The following is a 20,493-nucleotide window of genomic DNA, read 5'->3' as shown; positions in this document are numbered from 1 at the left end:
AAAGCTGAGTGCTATGGTAGTTAGAGTGGGGAAGGTTTTCATGCAGGAGCAAGCCATGAACGTATCAATAGATCCACAGGAGATGTCTGGTGTCAGTACTTGTCTCCTAAAGAAGTAAACTACTGCCATGGCCAGATTCATGGCAAGGAGCATAGGAAGAAGCAGCAGTGGAAGAGGGAAAATGGTGATTGATGATATCCAGGGTCAGCTGCACAAGAGGTTTTGCCCAAATGTCTTTCCTTATGTTCACCTAGATCATGGAGAGAAGACAAAATATGCACTGATTGGAACAGGATGTGGAGACACTCCAAAGGTAGATCAGAAAGAACAATCCATCTCGTCTGACTGGGCTATATAATTTACTCATTGTGAGCAGATGGGTTATGAGGTCTGCCATCAATGATGAATTATATTCATGATAAGTCATTCCCAGCTAATGAGGATCCATTATCATTAGCTGCTAAGGAAGAATAACGGCTTGCCAGGACTGAGTGGGGGTTTTACAATTTCCAGGGAGAAAATTCTGGGCTGGTAGCCACCTGGCAACTGAATTCTCAGGAAACTGAAAACTTTCCAAGATGGATACCTTCTGCTTACTTCAAGCTTTGGCTTTTAATTTCCTTGGGCAAGTTCAGGAGAGGGAATGAAAGAGGTGGTGGAGGAGAAGGAAGCGAAGGAAAATAGTAGTAACCGTATCTGATAAGACTGTGATTAAATCAAGGTCTCAGTCTAATTACACTGCATTTAAATAAACTTTGCCTACTAAGTAATTGTAATTAAACTGCAATTAAACATGTATTTATATCACCATTTCCTCCCCTGCACAGCTGTCTGTTTCCACCTCCTGTTGTTGCTGTCTACCTGCCAAAACCTCTGAATATATCACAAGGGACATTACATTTCCTTGGACTTCCCAGAGGAGATATTGTGAGGGACATGGTCTGAGACTCCCCTTATGCTCCCCCAGTGCAATCACCTAGAAGAAGCTTCTGTATCCAAGTTGTGTGTGGAAAAAGAGGTATACAACTGATGCTGTGATAAACCAGATCTGAAGAAAAGGTTGTGAGGGGCAGTGATATGAACGAAGGGAAGCGGGTCTCTCTTTGCCAGGAGCTTGAAAAGGTACTTATTTCCCTCTTTTGAAATTACTTCACATTTGGGCTAGAAAGAAAGCTATTCTCCTTGCCTTCCACAGAGCACCTTTGATACAAGTGTATTCTCTAAGCCCCCAGATCTCTTTCTCCTGCATCATGTTTCTGCTCGTCCATTGTTGTATACGGCATGGAGCAAGGGAGCTCACTTATATACATAGAACCTGCAGGTGAAAGTCCAGAGCTGGGAATACAACTCTTGTGCTCTGTTTAGGAGTATTCACTAACTCTCAACTGTGTCTCAGTTTCCTTTATTTGCAGCACCGAGCTACTCGTACATAACAACCCTACAGTTGGTCTTTAAAGCATACTGCAGTTCTGAACAATTGAGTCAGGGAAGTCTCCTACAGAAAAAGAGGAGGTTTCAGTTATTTGAAATGGAAACTAGCTCCTGAAGAATCTGAAGGAGTGAGGAAGGGAAAGGAATGCAGAGAGTAATGAAAGAAGGAATAAACAGCTAAAGGGAGAGTGATAAAAATGAGGAGGTGAACACATATCACGGTGCAAGGATGCCGGAGGCTAACAAAAGCAAACCAGTTTCCCTGCCCTACCTCCATCCTCACCAGAGATGATGGAAAACATCTCCACTTGAGCCTCTGCTATCACATAGCTCTAATTAAGGGACTGGAGAAATACCACAGTCACCCTCATCTGTTTGTGTTCAGTGGCTGAAGGGCCATCATGCATCTCCCTGACAGCTAGTCATTACAGCTTCATATGAGCACCTTCCTCACACCACAAGTATTGAGCCCTCTGTTAAACACCTCAAACAAGACCCTCGCTACCTTTCTATTATTCAAGGAAGGTGAGCCATGAAGCCCTTATCATGGGAAATCACTGATGGGAGGATAAGAGTATCTGATGAGAAGACTGAATGCTAGACATGCTGGCAGAATCCTAGACGTTGCTTCAAAATATACACTGCAAAGCAGAAAATCCATATGTACACATGCAGAGTGCTCAGAAGTGCATGTGGGCACCATGTAATATAATAACAAAAAAATCCCTATTCATAGAATTATAGAATGGTTTGGGTTGGAAAGGACCTTAAGATCATCTAATTACAGACCCCCTGCCATGGGCAGGGACGCTTCACCCTAGACCATGCTGCCCTAGGCTCTCTCCACTCTGGCCTTGAACACTGCTTTATCCAAAAGTAGTTGAACAAATCTATTTGTTTACTGGCAGTTTTGCTATGACTGCTGTGTGTACTCTGTATTCACTCCCTAGCTCCCTATCCTCCTTCAGACATTTCTCTGAACAGCTGGTCTCAGGAAGGTCCTTACAGCAGGTATTAGCAGAAAAGAACAGAACAGGCACCTTAAGCTTGATTTTCTGGGGTCACAGTAGTCAGCCTGATCTGGTCATGTCAAAGAATACAGATCCCCACTCTGTGACTCTCAGTTGCCTTCTGTACCTCGCTTTAACCTACAAACCTCAGTTCTACTTCCAGAAATAGGAGACAAAAGCAGTACTACTGGAGTGACATTTATCAGAGGAAGGATTGGACATTTCTTCCCCTGCAGACTCCAGAATCACTGTTTACTTATTGGGTGGCTCAGCGACATTGCTCACTCATAAACAAGCTGATCTAAATGATATCCTTGCTACAGCTTGAATTTCACTCTCTAAATCGAAGGGGTGAAACCCTCAAAGGCTCTCATCACTGACAGTTCACACACACAGCTCTGTGGCTTACATCCTTTTTAGTTAGGAACTGGTGAAAGAAATGCTGCCATTTTCAGGCATGTGAAATGCTGTCCTCGCCCCCTTTGGCAACCTGCTTCCGACAGAGACATACCATTCAATCCATGGTTGCTTTCATTTTGATTCAGCTCAACTTAGAGGTGCAAAGGAGGCAAATGACCACCACAGGTCAAAGCCCAAACCTTCCCTTCCCTTCCCTTCCCCTTAATGGCTCTGAGTGCCTCAGGCTTTTTGTTTTCACTTGTACTGAACTCAGTTCTGCCAGTAATTTTGTTCTGCTATTAGGCAGATGGAATAATGTGACCAATTATCAGCTCTGTGTGTATTCCCTGTCTTTCTATTTTAACGAAAATACATCTATTTGCAATCACTGATGGCCTACAACCCCTTACAAGATACCCAAGACAGAGATCTTTTAGAAATGACGCTTAGACGACAGTCTTCTGAACACTTGGGACCCAGCAGCATGGATGGAACTGCTTGTGCTAGTACAAGAGAAGACCTTCCTGTGCCTGTCACACATTCGTCAGCCATCAGATCCAGGCTGTGCACTGAAAGTACTGTGCGCACAACTACAGACTCATTCACTTCAAGAAATGAATACTCACAATGAATCCTCACTTTCACACTGGCTTTGGTTGACTTACTGGAATCAAAATGAGCAGATTAAAAATACCGATGAACACAGCATCCTTTCCCTTCTGCATTTGTTTGCACTGGAGTGCTGGACAGCAGCTAACAATAATGTTTCAGTGCAGGGTCTATTTTCTTCTCAATGGCCCACTAGACTGGTAATTTTTACACTCTCGAGCATGATCAACAACTATTGATAAGAATAAATGTTTTCGTTTTGACTTAGGCATGGAAGGAATACAGTTAATAGCAAACCTGAGATATTCTCCATGGAATCCCAGAGTAGAGGAGAGCTGTGAGGAGGAATGGGTAAAGCAGAACAGAAATCCTATGGGGGTAGAGGCAAAAGGCTATGAGACATTATCCTTCATTCAGCATGCAGATGAGTTTGCCAAGCAGGAAGCAAAATGGAGATAAGGTGTCTGACGCATCACATGTCATCTCTGCTGTCACTCACACACTTTAATTACCTTTAAATCAAGTGCAACAGCTTCCTCAGCTCTGAAATACTTGCCGTCTGTCTCCTTATACACATAATAAGGCCTGCAGGGAATTCAGAGACTATAGCCTTGCATGTCTCATTGCTCTGATCCTCAGGTTTCTTTTAGCATAAAATCAGCTGAAAAGCACTGAAAGTCACTACCTTATTTTCATAAATCCCTATACTACTTGCCAAACCCAGCTGAGTCAATGACTGGCCAAGATTGTGATTTGGATTCTCTTGCATTGAGTGTATTGGTATACTGCTGTTTCCATGTCATCATGTACTTGTTATGCTGCTTGTTACTCCAGGCCTATCTAGCCGAGGAAGCAGCCACAACAGAAAACTTGCAATATTTCTAATTAGTTGAGATTTCTAGGGATGGGCAAAGTCTTTTGGAAGGTGGGGAAAAAGAAGCCTCAAACTCCTGTCCCCTCGCTGGACTCCAGATTCCCTAGGGAAATAAAGGTCATGAAAACTGAGCTGAACTCTCTTCTTTTATTTCCCTATTGCTATCTCCAGTTCTTGGCCTTCAATTTGTAACTACTGTGGCTTCCCATCCCAAGAGACATGTACAAAATGAAGTACTAAACCATGGGAATGGTTTAGTGGTTTAGTGCAGTGGAATTAGTCTCAGGTAGTTTAGCCACTTAGAATTTGGCACCTAATGGCGGCTACCCATCAAATCAATGGAGGGAGATAACAGATACATTGTAATCACAGGTAAATAAAGTTAATTGGCTAATCACCTTTTAGCAGGGCCTTCATGAGCTACAGAAGAGACTTTGCAACCACCTCTGTTTAGACACAGAAATTCTGCAAACAAAGGACTACATTTCCCAAGCCATCATGCTGCGAAGAGACACCCCATTGGGATGTTTGAGCAAAGTTAAGTGAAGGGTATTGAAATGGTCGATGTATAAACTATTAAACCCACATATTCTTGCAAAGTTCAGCACCAGCGCTGTGTCCTGAATTTTGAATATAAGTCATTGAACTAGTGCAGGTTTAAAGCATACAAAAGATAAGCAGAAATAATTGTTTTGCTCAAGTATTTGCTTGCTTTTCTCTGGAAAGACAATGAATGTGATTTGAATTACACATGATGCAAAGTGAGAGCAGCACTGCTCCCAGAGAGCTTGCTGTAGAAGTGGCAACACAGCGTTATCCTGAAAATCTCAGCCTGTTATCAAATGATGGTCTTGCTAAGAAACATGATGTGTGGTTTGCTGGCTCAGTCTTGTAGGATATTTGTTGTCCCATATAGATATAAGGAGATGATTTGGTTGAGCAATCCTTGAGAAGGAGACCTGGGATGAACACAGTTTAAGTGGAAAGCGTGGGCTGGATTTTTGAGATAATTTTGTGAATAAATGAAACCAGAAAGCTGGCACCTGCTTGGGATGCATCTGAAAGTAAAGGGAAAGAAAAACATTGCAGGAGCTTACAACATAAAAATCCTATTCTTCAGTTTGATTCCCATCTTTGAGGCATCCACAGGAAATATATCTAACAGGAGGGATGTGAGAGGAAAGGCCAGGTGATTAGGGAATCTTTCCTACTACTGGTAGAAAAGAAAGCCCATTGGAATGTGTAGGTGTAAAAAGTTTGGGAAAATAATGTTTTTTTTTTTAAATTAAGAGAGCAGCAGCCCCATTGGCTCCTAATACTCTTGCTTGTCTCTACTGCACAAAATTCCAGCCTCTTCCAAAGCTAAATCTGGTTTAAAGCTCTCCTTATATAAGTCTAGCCAGCTTCCTGGAAAAGATCCTCTTGCCCTACTTGGTCATTCTGTGCCCATCCCTGAAACCTAAATATGAAAAAGTGTGCTGGGTAAGGATGACGATGCATTCACAGTACTGTGAAAGAAGGTAAAGCATCCACAGCTCACATACTTGTTATAGCTATCTGGTACAACCATTTCTCTTAGGGAGCTTCTGATTATGTTTTACCCACATTAAAATAAACACTGCTGTAATGATAAACAACAAATGGTGAGCATGAAATACGACTGCTGACCTCACGTATGTACCACAATAGAGAGTAGAAGAGATTTCCACGAAGCATGGGGACAAATCAATAGCTCACTTCTGATGTGAAAAGCAGTCTGGTGTGGCTTGTAAGAACTTACTGAACGTATAGGCTAAATTCATCACCTGGCAGTGGCATACTAGGCAATGGTTCCGAAATGCTGTTGCCTAAGCATCAGCCCTGTACATGCCTACTGTGTGTATCAGATCCTCCGGTACGTGACTCGAATACTTCCCATCTCTCTCAGAAATGCTGAGCACAGTTTGTAAAATCAGCAGGAGCAAGGAGTGCTCAGCAAATCTGAAAACAATGCCACAGGTAGGTAAATATCTGAGGAGGGAATGAGCTGCCAAACATCTGCCCCTTGTCTCCTTCAAATAATTTGCTGCTTATTTGCAAACGTGCACGTGCTCTAAAGCTTGTTTATCTCTTCTCTGCTTGCTTGATGATTCTCCAAATCCTCCAGTGCCTTAGCTATGATTCATTTCTGAATAATTCCACGAAAGGCAAACAGCATGTTTCCAGTTCCATACATTTGTCTGATACTGCTGGGCACTTCATCATTTGGAGGCAATTTTTTCCTACTTGTCTCAATCTTCCCTTTTTCCCCCTTTCCTCCCTGTACATGTAGAACCATCGCCCCTACATTCTGACCCCTCAGAGGCTGCAAATCATTGTGAGTGGAGGAAAAGCTGAGCCCCAGCTTTGTGCTTGATGCATTTTGTTTAAGTTGCTCGTGCTGTTCCAACATCTGTCATATCCTCCACAGCAGTGTAATCAAACTGTCAGGGCTGAGTGAAGTTTTGCTGATCCAATCTGCTCCTTCTGTGATTCCTGTCAAAAGCATCAGGAGGTGGTAGATACAGTTGTGTGCTTTTTAAACAACAGATCTTTACTTTTGCACATTATAGGAACTGTTACTCTTTGTTTCTTTTAAGCTCACAAAACTCTCTTCGCTTGCAAAGCGTGTTGGAGTGTGGTTGCAATAACCAACCATGCTGCACTTCCCAGACTCTGCTGCTTTCCTGTGACTCCCCAGTTTTACATCCTTTCTTCCCACATGAGATCAGAGCATGTAAATATCCCTCAATCTTGTCAGTATCTGTAATTCCACAACACATCTTGGAAGCACCTAGAAGTTCCTTTTGGATCCTGCACTATTGTTAATGAGGTGAGTAAGCCAAAGGGCTTTAGGGGAAGGGAAAGAGTCATTTTAATAAGCTCCCTTCTGGATACTGCACTGTGAGTTGCCAGATGAACATTATTCCCTGTTAATGTACCAGAAGGATCTAATACTAATTGATATTATTGATACTAATATCACTAATCACCTTGCCTAAAAGGATGGGATGTTCTTTCATCGTTTAAAAAGTATGTGCCTTTGATGTACCTTAATAACTGAAGGAATTAGGAATAAAATTATTCCATTTGTCCTCTGTTAATACGTAGCATATATTTTTAATCAGCTTTCCAGCAAGTTACGCCCTTTCACTTCTGACTAAAGCCTTAAACTCTTGCTATGAAATGGAAACTTATTTAATAAAAGGAACCTGAGTCTGAGGTGAAGAGTTTGGTTCTGCCTCATTTCTGCCTTGGCCTCATAGCCTATGGCTTTCCCATCAAGGCAGAAAGTCTTCTAATTACAGAAGAGCAACAATGGAAAATGGAACTTAGAATGCCACTGTGCCCTCTTCTCTGATATTTATATTGGCTGGTGACTCCTGCTGTGATGAAAAAGCAGGTTCAGAAACATCTTGATTCATTAAAGAGAAAAGGGTTTCGAAAAATAAAAATCCTAAGGTAACAGACTCTGTTTTCCTGATACACTTCCTGCTTTAAAAATCTCCATCTCCAAACCTAACTAAGCATGTTTAGCTTTCCATGATCTGACTTCACCCCCTTTCAAAGCATCCCAGCCAGGGACTGGATCATTATCCCTCAAAAAAAGAGGAAATCTGAAAGCCCTGGCAGAAAGGAAACAGCGCTACCTATAGGAAAGAGAAAAGATCATCTCCAACTTCCAGCTTGGATACTGAACTCAAATACGCACACATGCCTCAAGTAAAACCACAGACAAATAAAGTCTTTTCTTGAGTCCAAATGCTCAAAGTTCATAGCTCTGAAAATCCCACTTGGTACGTGGTGGTTGTCTCTGGGAGCTGCTCTTTCCCCTTTTATCTTTTCTGGCTTCTACCATGTCTGTTCTGTAGCCCAGCCTTTCCAGTTAAACTTCATCATGTGAATAAAATAGAACCTAAGAAGACAGTTTCCCAGGCAAATAGAGTGAAACGAATGGACACTCAGAGCATGCTTCTGCATAGATGTTTCATGTGGCCTAACACCTACTGTAAAATAAGGAAGGCGATAGAAAAGTGAATGGCAGTGTTTCCATCAGGTTGAAAGCTTAGCAGGTTGGCTCTACCTGGGAGAGCTGTTGCAGCTACTCATTACACACCTCACACTGTGTTAACAACTCAGTCTGACTCCATTTGATGTCAAAGTTTCTTTTGGATCACATCTGTGTGTTGCACGATGGGGTCCAATTGTGAGCTTTTTGGCAGCTCTGCAGAGTCCTAAGCATCCACTAATTTGAATTCTTTTCTGGGAGTACTTGTCTTTGGGGAACCTACTGCTTGCTCATCTCTGAATTCAAGAAACAGCACACAGAAAAAGAAAACTCAAGGACGACTTATAACAGAAGCTGCAAACAATGGTTTTGCGGGTCATGGGACCTCTCCTTATAAACAGAATCCATTAGACCAGCTGAAGTGGAAAAGTAGTGTAGGAAGAAACAGTTGAAGTCTCCAAGGAGTCATGTCTCTCTGAGGAACAGAACAGTATATTAACCATTTTGACTAAACCAACAGTTTTAGTTATCCCCAGCTGTTATCTGAAGTTAAACTTTTAGCAGTGCACCTATCTTGCACTGTAAAGGAAAGAGTTTGGAAAGTGAAGCAGAAAATGGGGAATTTTAGCGGGCAAGGACTAGGAAATAAGTACCTTATAAACACCTTTTGGGTTTTTTTTTCCAGATTGGAAAATGAGGAAATTAAATGTGAGTTGGCCAATTAGCCCCCACAATCCCCAAAGGCAAGACAAGATCTTTTTGCAGGAAAGCCTTGAGGCAAAGCCAATTCAATTAGTTTCCACAGCAAAACTGTCAAGACCCAAAAAACTAGGTGGAATAATGAACTGATTAAAACATGTAATTGCAATTCAATGGAGGAAGCCATTAATCATGGAGATGGCAACGTTCTCTCATTTCCAGACTGTGCTCAGATGAGCTGCCAAAAAAAGGAATAAAGGGCTAATGAAAACTGGAAAAGGAGCATCCTGGATTGAACTACATAAATATGTGGTTCCATGGCTGAACTGAGGAAAAGAAAAAGCTTTCATAGACAGTAAGAGTGGCAAAAAAGGTATAGGCACTTCTGTTATTCTTAATTACTCAGCTCTCAGTGGTTAACAACCATACATTGGAAAAGCTCAGAGCCTGAGTGCCAGTGATGCATTGAAACACATTCAAACTCAAAGTCATTTCTTCCAACTTTAATTTCTTCTGTTTCTAATATTTTCTCCTCTTACTCTTTTCTCTTGCCTGCTCCTCTACTATAGGTGCTTTTGGTCTCATCTTCATAATGGTGACAAACTGCTTGCGATGTTCCCAAAGCAGTTAGCACTTGCAGTAAAGGGGTAGCCACTTTACCAACTGGCAGCTTCACAGAAATGTTTAGACACTACCAGCATCCATACCTTCTGCTGATTTCTCAGCTGTTTGCAGATGCTCTCATGGCACATGCTGCATTGCAAAGGGAACCAGAAAAAGGAACCTCACTTCTAGTCAAACAAAACCCGATTTTAATCAAAGGTAATATTTTAATCTAAGTTTTTGGAGATTAACTCCACAGCTCAGCTGGGTCTTCATGCCATGGCTTTTCATCCCAACTCCTTTCTCTCCTGATACCTCTTCAAGATTAAGCCATCATGATTAAGCTCAAGAGACAGCAAAATAAGTCACTGTCTCTTTTGTTAGCCTCAGTTTTTCCCTTTGCTGATTCCTCTGTATCCTTTCTCTAAAGGGAAGTGTTAGACTGGGGTTACCAATAAGCTACCGAAAGTGTGTGGAATGTGAGCATGTAGGATGATAAAGAGAAATGGGGTGGTGACAAAGAGGGTGAGAAGAGGTCTAAAAGGCCAATATTGTATCATGTGTGCACAGCATATAAACCTGAAGAGGGAATTAAATGCAAAGCATGTTGCTTTAGTTATGCCAAACCAGAATGGAAGTCAGCAGAAGAGATAAAAACTGGGCCTTGCTTTGTTTTCAGAGCTGATCTGCCAGCATGCAGTGTTTTCCAGGGGTTGGATACCATTTAACCCCAAAGTCAGTGAACCCCACACCTGTTGTAATTAACTATGCTACCACTAAGGGGCGCTTTTACCCACAAGGTTCAAACAGGGGACATGAAAACTGTCCTGCTGGGAAGAGGGAATGTGAAGAGGTAGGGCAAGAACGAGTGAAAGCTCCTCTTAGCCCAGCAGACACTTCCCCTGGAGAGCTCTGAAGAAGAAAAGCCTAATTAATTGTAGCACCATTGAAACTCTGCAAGGAAAAAGCCTGTTAAGTCATGAGCTCCATCCTTCAGACTGCAGTCCAATTCCCATTGAGCCACCCAGGACAGTGCTCAGTGTCCCTAGTGATGAGTTTTCTGGAAACACTAACACACACAAGCAGTTGTGTATTGAATAGCAAAAGAGCTCAGATGAGTTTGGGAAGGAAAAAGCACGATTGCAGATCTTGTGGTCTGCAAGACCCTTCTCAATGACTGAGTCTTTGCTTCAAGCCTAAAATAGAAGACATAAGAAAAGTAGGTTGAAGAAGGAACAGGGAAAGTGGATTTTCACCTTCTCCTTGGCTCCACCTAAATACATTCTTCCCTCCAAATATTTGCTTCCAGTCAGAATGCTTCTCCAGATGTGAGAGCTTCGGAGGGTGGTTACAGGTAGACTTTCTGTCTCTCACAAATGATTGCAGAAGCAGAAATGCAGCTTACTGCAAACAAGCAAGACCTGAGCTGTTTGTAAAACTTCCATACTTTTGAACTCATTGGAGACATACCGAGCACCTCTGCCAACTGCTTCCCTTTAAATGTGAATGAATACAGCCTTGAATTAATGTGATGCTTTAATGGACTGGCTTGCTCCCTCTGCCCTCCCCCCCCTTATTTATTTATTCTGGAAGCCAGCTGGAACCTCCAACTCTTGCTCTTAGCATGTATAAATCCATTATTTATTTATTATTAACTTATTTTGCCACTAATGATCTGGGTGGAGGCTTGCCTGTCAGCTAACCCATGTCAAGGGAAAAAAAATACATGCCACAACTTGAAAGGCATCTTCTTGTAAGTCCTGGGAGCAACGTGGGAGTTTAGAAAAGGGATACTAGCTCCAGGGACACTTCAGAGGAATGGGTTTTTTTAGCATGAAGTGAGGGTGAATGTACTTGTTTGCCATGGGGAAATGAAAAGCTGCATTAAGTAATCCATACTCCGGACAATGTTTCCTGGAAGATCAGACAGGAGGCAAAACAAAAATAGGTTCACTAATTTCCATCCAGAAACAATCTTCCCAGCACTTGAATGAGTGGAAAACTCGCTGCCTTCAGGCTGCCTTGAGGTGGGATATTTTCAAGGTGCTCTCTGAATTCTTAGCCCTGTTATACTGACTAATACCAACAAGATTCTCAAAGTAAGCTCCCAGCAGCCTCCTATCCCACAAAACTCATCTGATCTTGCTTCCCTCACACAAGCCTACTTCAAGCCTTCATTTTTTCTGACTTTACAAGAGTAGGTGGGAGCAAGCTACTTTATGGTCATCAGGGCCAAGAGGATGCATACAGGATGACACACTTACACTGGAAATCCACTGTCCCTTTCACTTGGCAGAAACTCGTGCCTTGATCAGAAACTTTTTCTGGTCTCGCTATGGGAACAAGTTTCAAGATCAGAAGGGATGAAGTAAAAGGACATAGGTGGGGAGTATATACTGACACTAAAAGATAAAAGCACTGAGACAGATCTCTGGGGCTCTCAGACCATTTACACAGCCTGCACTATCTCAACTTCTCTATATCAGGGTCCTGGAAAAGCAAACAACTTAGAAGACAGCCAATGCCAAGATCCATTTTTGGAGTCTCCAAACACTGCTGCTGCTTTCCAGGTGACCTCACCAGTCTTTCTGAAATCTCTAACGCTCCTCTGGGTCCTGCAGAGATCGCACTGGGATATGTTTGTGCTGCTTTTCGCTTCTGCTTCCAAGACCTTGCCCATGTTTATTGATTTATGCTTTGTTTTGAAGGACTGCATTTCTGCTGAAGGTGACCCCATGTCTCCCTAGACTGGAGTGTTACTCCTTCGAGGTCATGCTCTAATGACTGCCTGGCTCCTGTAAAACATCACTCTCTGAACTGCTCCTGATGGATGCTTTGGCCAGGAGTTCTGCTTCAAACGCGGTTCGAAAATGAACACAGACTGATTGCCTTGATGAAGGGAAGCTGGGTTTATGTCAAAACTCTTTGTGTTCTAAAGGTCAACATATCAGCTTCTCCAACTGGCTTTCCTATGGCTCTAATTGCAAACCTTTTGCTCGATGTAATCAAACAAATATGCCTTGAAAAATCAGGAGTTGGTGGAAAATGGTTGCCTAGAGAATTAACATTAGGGAAATGGAACTTTCTGCCTTCAGATCACAAAAAGAAATCAAATTTTGTCTTTAGAAATCAAATGATCTTACCATTTCTCTGCTCTCCAGCTGCCTACTGGCTACTGATAGAGCTCTACTGGAGCCAAGATTTCAGAGAAAGCATTCCTACAGATAGACCCAGCAATTGATATTTGAACTCTTTATTAAGCTGTTAATTTTAAAATGTATTAAACATGAGAGTCACGTAATCTCTCTGTTCAGTATTTAAACCTGGGACAGGAACCAAAGTTTATTCATCTGTGTTGGAGATTGTCAGCTGTACTGCCCAGCAGACACCGCATCTCAAACACCACCATGTTACCATGCGCTGTATGTATACCCACACTTCATAGTGTTAACATCCTAATTCCCATTGCTGAAAACTTTTCAGACTAACTCAGACTTTCCCTTCATTCATGCAAGCCATTGCTGCTTGTGCTTCCACATTTGGAGAGTAAATATTTCCCCTTACCAAGCAATTTGGATTGTTCCCTGGAAGGTGTTTATAGACTTCGATCATATCCCTCCAAGTTCTATCTTTCCTAGACTACATAGCTTTAGTTCTTTACATGTCCTTCTGTTTCTCTAATCCCTCCAGGGCATGATATCACAAGTATTTTCTTCTAGCTTTTCCTATCTCTCAAAACTGTGGAGGGTGAGAATCACACACTATTATTAAGTGCTACAGAGAAAAGCAGAATAGCTAACAGTGCCCATGTTTTGGATTTTCTCAATAACAAAAAGCAAGGTAGTCCAGTGGTATAAAGCAGCACAGCCCTACGAACATGATGCAAACTGAACACGATGCAAACTGTCTGCTATATACCAGGAGAAGATCTGGTCATAAATACATCTTTATACACAGTCAGAATATTTCATCATATGTTTTGGTCAGGATTGGGGGGAATTCATAAAGAATGACATTGTCTTATTTATGAGTTACAGTAGAGAGGACAGACAGGACAACAGGAAAATCCAATCTAGATTTTTCTCCCAAACAAAAAATGCTTTGGAATATAATGGAGTTAGTGTGTTTGAATCACCATTTTCATAGAGTGACATAACAGTGCAAGGTAGGATTACAGTGTTTATATCAACACATGACTTTCTGAAGTGAGGTAGAACATCAAACTGCAATGCTGAGTCATGTATGCCATGATGAGTAACATCTGTGTGGTTGTTCACCCGATCAACAAGAAGATGAATCCATAAAAACAGTATTATTTCCCAAGTTTGCTGGCAGCCCCCCATGAAATGCCACCTCTGGCTGTGTACAGACTGCTAGGAGGAGGTCAGGACAGGCAGATATTTAGGAGGGATGGAGCTGGCATGAATCATCAGTTCCCAACAGGCATTGTCAAATGAAGTCCTTAGATCGTTTGTTTTTCTTCATAAAAGGAAACAGCAAAATTCCATCCGCTTCTATCATCAGAAATGTTTTCAGGATTTATTTCTATAGGCTAAAGAGTTGTTTGATCTCCAAACAAGATAAAATTTAATTATTTCCTACTTTTAATAACATCCATGCAGTGTCAGCATACTTTTTGCTTCTTTTGCATCAATTGATCAGATTCAGACTCTGCTCTGCAGGGACCACCAATGAGCTCCAGTGTCTTTGTAGCACCTTAAAGTTCACCAAAAGTGTCTCCCAAAGACCCATGATATCCGATCCAGGCGTCAATTTCCCAGCATGTCCCATAATGTCACTACACCTCTCTGCTTTCCTGAGAAATCACTCCCATTTTCCAGCAGCTCCTGAGGCTTTCAATACCAAACAAAACCCCAAATAGAAGAATATGAAAAAGAGACAAGACAGTGATAGAGATAAAATTCTCCCATTCTGTGTAAAAGTAGGTTTCATCCTCTGCTGGAATAATGTGCTTAGGTTTAGTCACTGAAAAGGCCAAGCAGAAAGAGACACAGCGGAGGGCAGGGAAAGTAGATTGCATTATTCTACAGGGGGAATGCAGTAGTCCATTAGAAGGAAAATGAAAAGATTTGGGATGATGCGGGGTAGAAAGTAAAAGAGGGAGAGTAGATATATGAGAGCACACTGCAGATAATGTCTAGAAGGGCAATTACTTGTTCCCTTTCTCACTGCTCTTTCCCATAACACAAGACCTGGAGGGTAATTTGCAATTAAGGGCCACCCATTGAAACCAGACTAAAATGAAACACTATTTAGCATGTAATTAACCTGTGGAACTCACTCCCACATGGTACTCCATGGACAAAGAGCTCAGACAGCTCAGCCCAGGTAGGATTAGACACTACTAAGAAGAGGTAAGACAGCATTCCACCAGCTTGGATAAAAATAAAATACAAAGAATATCAATTCTCCTGCTTCAGGCCTAAGTTGTTCATTGTGATCAGCAGCAGGTAAAGCTCAGCAGGATGTGAAAGATGTGGTTCTGCCAATGAAAGCTTTAGTGCACTGCCCTTTCCCATGCACTTCTTGTCACTTATCTCAGATGCTTACATGGCTCCCACAGTTCCAATATGTGAGTTCATTACAATCAGTAACATATTCATCATCACAATAGCCTGAGAAGGTACAGAAGAGCTTTTCTCCCTATCATACAGACTGAGAACAAAGAGACTTAGGGACATGCTGGAGGTCACTCAGGAGAATGGAGCAGAGCACTGTATGGCGCAGAACACCTGTGCCATGCATCCATCCTGATCACTGGACCCTACAGCATCCCAGATCTAAGAGCCAGCTGGGAAAGGAGACAGCAGCTTCATTCCCACACCCCTCTCAGATGCCCCCGCACTAGAGCATACCAGCAGTTCAGTTAAATAGCATCCCTAACAGGATGGACACAATCATTTGCATCAGCCAAACAGTGACCACTGTTTCAAGGACCCAGTCCTCAGGGGGAACCTCCCAGCAGGTTTCTCTGACCTTGTTCATATACTCAGCACTACCCCAGCAGTTGGTAAGTCCCTTTGGGATGTATTCCAGATGGCAGTGCTGGATGGCATAAGGTCTCTTAGCATGTAATGCTTCCCTCTTGCTGTGACTTATCCATACAGTTTTTAGCACATGTAGCTCACTTAGGGTCAGGCTGTGCAGCTGCTGCATGTTTTATTTACCTAAGCAGCCCCAACGAGTCCAAGGGGACTGTTCCCATGGGGTGCACAATCTGGCAGCCTTTTAAAATGACAGATGCACAGAAACTGTGACTTTCCCCCATGTGGAGATGGGTCACACATCTCCTTTTTCAAATGCCTGCACGTGTAATATACTTCTGTGTCACTTTTTATGTTATAATTGATTTTTAATATATATTGAACCAACGGAGTGATTTATCAGTCAATCTCTGATGATAAAAAAACTACAGCATTCCTTTAAAACTCTTATTCCCTTTTTTTTATGTAAAGAAACCTTTTCTTTTCTTGGAGCAGTTTTGCCCTGAGACAGAAATGTAAAAGGTCCACCATGATCTTTCCTGGAGAAAAGAGTCCGCTTTGAAGCTGTGATACAATGAATGCACAGGTCATAAAGACACACTTAACCATGAAAGTTTTATTTCCTTCTCAAGTGATAAGCATGTAAGAAGGAAAGACTTTTTTTTGCTACCTTTGGCCCGTTGTGGAACACTTGTTAATAAAAATGTTCCTTGATATTAATCTCCAACTGGTGTTTCACTTATCTTGAACTCTTAAATGTCACCAGCTTTCAACTGGTGCTGTGAAAAGACCTAACTTACATATCTATAAAAGGGAGAGCTCTATTTTAATCACCTCGTTCTTTCTTCCTCCCTGTCTTTTTCCCTTCCTTCCCTGCTTTCTTTCTCTATTTCACCAATGCATTTCTGCTCTGACTTTAATTTTTCATGCAAAAAAGGGCAAGAGGAGCAGCTATACATTATACAGAATTAAACTACTTTTAATTTGGCCATATCCCATTAAACTAAAACATTTTCTCTTAATCTGAGATAACACAATTTTTTTAAGCAATTTCAGGTTGTGATAGGTTCTTCTGCTTCACCAGGGCCACAGCCAACTTTTCTGAACTCGCTAGAGGATCCTGAACAGGTGAGGAAAGTGCTTCATCAGAAATGCAAAGACAGGGGATGGGAACGGAAAAGGGAATGCTCACAAAGATTAGGAATGAGAAGTTTTAATGTCATCTGTTCCAGCGCAACCTGCAGCTCTATTCTGAAATGTTACCATAAACAGAATAAAACCCCGTTACTTAGACTGCATGTGCCTTGGCCATGAACACCATATAGCTTCGTTGCACAGAGAATTTCTATGGGGTCTTCATTCCAAAAGCCAAGTAACACAGGGGATTAGGATAAGCTTCACGTAAGGGAAGCATCAAATCATCTAGAGTCCAGCTCAGGATGCTACCGACAATGCTCTGTAGGAAATTGCTTCATTAAGGGATCTTGTTACAAACCAGTAGATCAAAACTCTAATTGAGCACATTCCACAACTCACGTTGCAGGGAGATGGATGCAAGACATGCATCCACGCTACAGACTGCTTGATCATTGTCTTGATAAGGCACAAGAGATGCACAGCTGAGTCGTGCAGCTGGACAGATAGATTCAAGGATAATGATGACATTACTCCTTTGGGAAAGAAAGGGCTCAAAATTCATGTTCAGCAAGATGCCAGAAATTGTCAGTGCTCCACATTACTCCTTAACCTAAATGACCATTAGACTATTGACTCCAAAGTTCACGCTTTGAAAAAGTAATCTGATTCTTTAATAACGCATCCAGGTACAGCATCAGTGAGACAACGTATCATAAGAGGATAATTACATGGGTAGTTCTTGCCTTTCTAGTAGTATCTTATCCCTTAGATCTAAACAGCGGACACACTTTCTATAGCACTGCTCATCTGAGCATATCAAAGTACTTTATAGACGTTCATTATAAGTAATTACCAGCTGGCACTTGCGAATAATTTACAGGGTGGTAGAAGTGAAATTCTCACTTTGCTCTCACTTTGTTTCTCCACTCCACAGTTTTTACCCTTTCTCTTCTTCACCCTTCCCTCTTTCCCTGGCCATTGTGAATAAGGAATGTCATTCATTTAACTGTCTTCCTAAATCACATCTCTGGACACCTAAACCTACAAATATCTCGCCTTAAATTTGGAAGCAAATCTAAAGCAGAAGCCTAAGACAGACATCCCTTCCCAGAGCCAGCTGTGCTAGCAGAACAGTTTCTGCCTCCAGCTTCTTTTTAACTTACATGAACTGCTCCATCAGCACTAACTCAGCCTTTTATCCAGGTAAAACATAATGGTAACCAGTAAGCAGGTGCAAGCTACAAGGCAGTAAGTGGAAGAGAATCTGACTCTAAAATACACCCCACTCATATGTTGAGAAAGACAGAGAATTAACAAACCTGAACTCATCAAGTTCAGTTAGAGTCACTTCTGAAAGTGTCTTACTGAAGTCAAACACGGTTTAAGCATGTGAATAGATCAATGTGGGGAGAAGGAAGGGGAATGTTTTATTTTCAAGATTGATGGGGTTTTTCCTCCATTTTCTCCAGCGATTTTAAACACTCAGTCTTTACCTTTCATTTATTCAAGTCAGCTTTGGGATTCTATCTTCCAGGGCAGTCTGCATTTAACAGCCATTAGCATTTAAAACATAACTGAGAATTATCATAACCATCAGTTTGAGCAGAGGCTGGGATTTCTGGGGTTTGCTTTAACATAAAGTTGATGCTTGGGTGAACTTAATACTTGAGTAAGAATGGTGACCACTCTCAGAGACTCAGGAAGGAAAGGGACTCGAAGACTCTAAAGTAAAAAGTTGTGGCAAATGGCTAAAGTGTGACACAAAGCCCAGTGAGGTCTAATGGCTAAACACAAAGGAGGAAGGAAAATATACAGCAGCTATCTATCAAGCCAATATGAAAATGTTGAAATGTTAAATAACCCAAAAGGTAGAAAAGGAGAGCTTTTGTGGCATGAAAAAGAAAGGGCAAAAGAGAAAGAAACAGCATAATGACAACATGATCTTATACACACAGGAGAAAAAAAGAAGAGCATCCAATGATAGAACATACAAAGAAAAATAACCTGAATCACAGATGGATTTCTAAGGCAACACATAGAAACCAAACAAATTAATTGAAGGCAATAAGGTGAATTGCTTAAAATTGCCACAGAAAAAAAATTAAAACACCAAAACACTTTGGAAAAAAAGCAAATAACCTTTTCCAGATTAACAAAAATGTTCATTTTCTAAAAAAGCCATGTTCCAACACAAGCTTTCCCATTCAGCTAATGTCAACCAGCTCTCATTATGTATTCCAGGCCTCCAGGGCAAAACATAATCTATCTGCATTTGAAAAAGGAACATCTTTGTTCAGACCTTAGGCCAACAGCAACCAAGTGACCCATCAGTGCTGTGGACAAAAGCAACAGGAAGAGAACAGTGGGGGAACATTTCGACATGCTCTGAATGTCAGATAGTGCCCAAGCAGTCAAGTATACCTAAGCCAAATAATCATCTTTAATATAGATAACTCATCACAGCGCTTCAAAGTATTTCAGAACATCTCCTTTCATGCCAGCTGCTACAACAGCTTCTGCTGGAGTAAGCTAAGAAGCCATGTAGTAGCTGCAATGTGCTGTTGAGAGCCCTTCAAGGATTTCCAGGTTTCAGAAAGCCAATCTCTAGTAGATCAGCCAACTCACTGCAATGAGGAATGTGTAAACAGCTGGACAGTAAAGGTTCATTGCTTCAGTCCAGCTCATGGAAGACTTCACCCTGGCGGCACTACCATTGGTATCTCCACAATTGCTATTTCTGCTCTGTAGATGAGCAGAGTTTCACCAAACCAGTATCGTCTTCCCAAGAGCCTGCACCTGACAACACAGCACAAAATCCTCTCCATCCTCTGGAGAACAGCTAGAAAGCTGGAGAACACTGTCCCATTTCAAGGCTTTGAGCTCAGGCTCTTTTTTTCTAGCTATGACAGCTGTGATTAGATGGAAGTATCACTCTGCAATCAGAGCCACCAAATGGATGGATCAGTAGAGAGCTATCAGCAATTAACACCCTTGTAACTGCCTGGCACATTTGTTATTTATTGAAGTGGGCAAGTCAAGATGCCTGAGGGATAAGCTGTTTCTGGCACATAAAGACATAAGGAGAGAGGGAGAAAAGGGGTAGCATTGTTTATATTGGAGACCATCCCTTTTTTCCCCTCCCTTTACTGCTCTCACAGCTTTGAGGCACATGAGCATGTGTGCATTACATATCATTATAGAAACATCTTGATTTGTAGCAGTGGCCAAGTGGCACAGTAGGTTAATACATCTCTTTTTCACCTTTGGAAGCAGAGATGGAAAAAGTTTGCCAGTCTCAGGGTATTCCCATGTGGATTTTTATTTGCTCCAGACCTGTATGTTCATTCTTCACCCAAAGGAGTTTTCATGGCCGAAAGAACTGGCAATGTCACAGGCTAGGATTTAGTAGAAATTAGAATTGCTAGAGGAGCAGAACTGGGGAAAACAGATATAAATCAAAGACTTGGATGCATTAGCAGAACTACATGAAAAAGCTGTGGTGAGAATGCCTGGAAATATCCAAGTTTATGTTGAGAAGAAAAAGAGCCGAGGAGAGCTCTGAGGAGGCCTGGGACTAGAAGAAGTTGCCATTCAGAACCAGAAGGAAGAAAACTGCCAAGGCTTCTGACCAGCAGTGTAACAGCTTTCCTTCACCTTCATAAACAACAGGAAAGACACCCAATGTTTCAATGATAAAAC

General features: G+C 41.8%; 1 protein-coding gene and 1 long non-coding RNA gene across 4 annotated transcripts in view; one reads left to right on the top strand and one right to left on the bottom strand.

The window, feature by feature from the left end:
* Positions 1–6,322, top strand: part of LOC133265860 (uncharacterized) — a 38,297-nt gene extending 31,975 nt beyond the window's left edge. The window contains exon 3 of the long non-coding RNA XR_009742157.1: positions 6,251–6,322. This is a non-coding gene — a long non-coding RNA (uncharacterized LOC133265860). The remainder of the gene's footprint in view (positions 1–6,250) is intronic.
* The window catches only part of AGBL1 (AGBL carboxypeptidase 1), a 285,379-nt gene that overhangs the window by 19,636 nt on the left and 245,250 nt on the right, over positions 1–20,493 (bottom strand). The gene's annotated exons all lie outside the window — the stretch shown is intronic.

Source organism: Pezoporus flaviventris, unplaced genomic scaffold (genome assembly GCF_033815535.1).
Source record: "Pezoporus flaviventris isolate CSIRO_AGI_PZ_B2104156 unplaced genomic scaffold, CSIRO_AGI_Pfla_v1 ptg000006l, whole genome shotgun sequence".
NCBI classification, from domain to species: Eukaryota; Metazoa; Chordata; class Aves; order Psittaciformes; family Psittacidae; genus Pezoporus; species Pezoporus flaviventris.
Note: the sequence above shows the minus strand (reverse complement) of the source record. Positions and strands in the feature narration are given on the sequence as shown.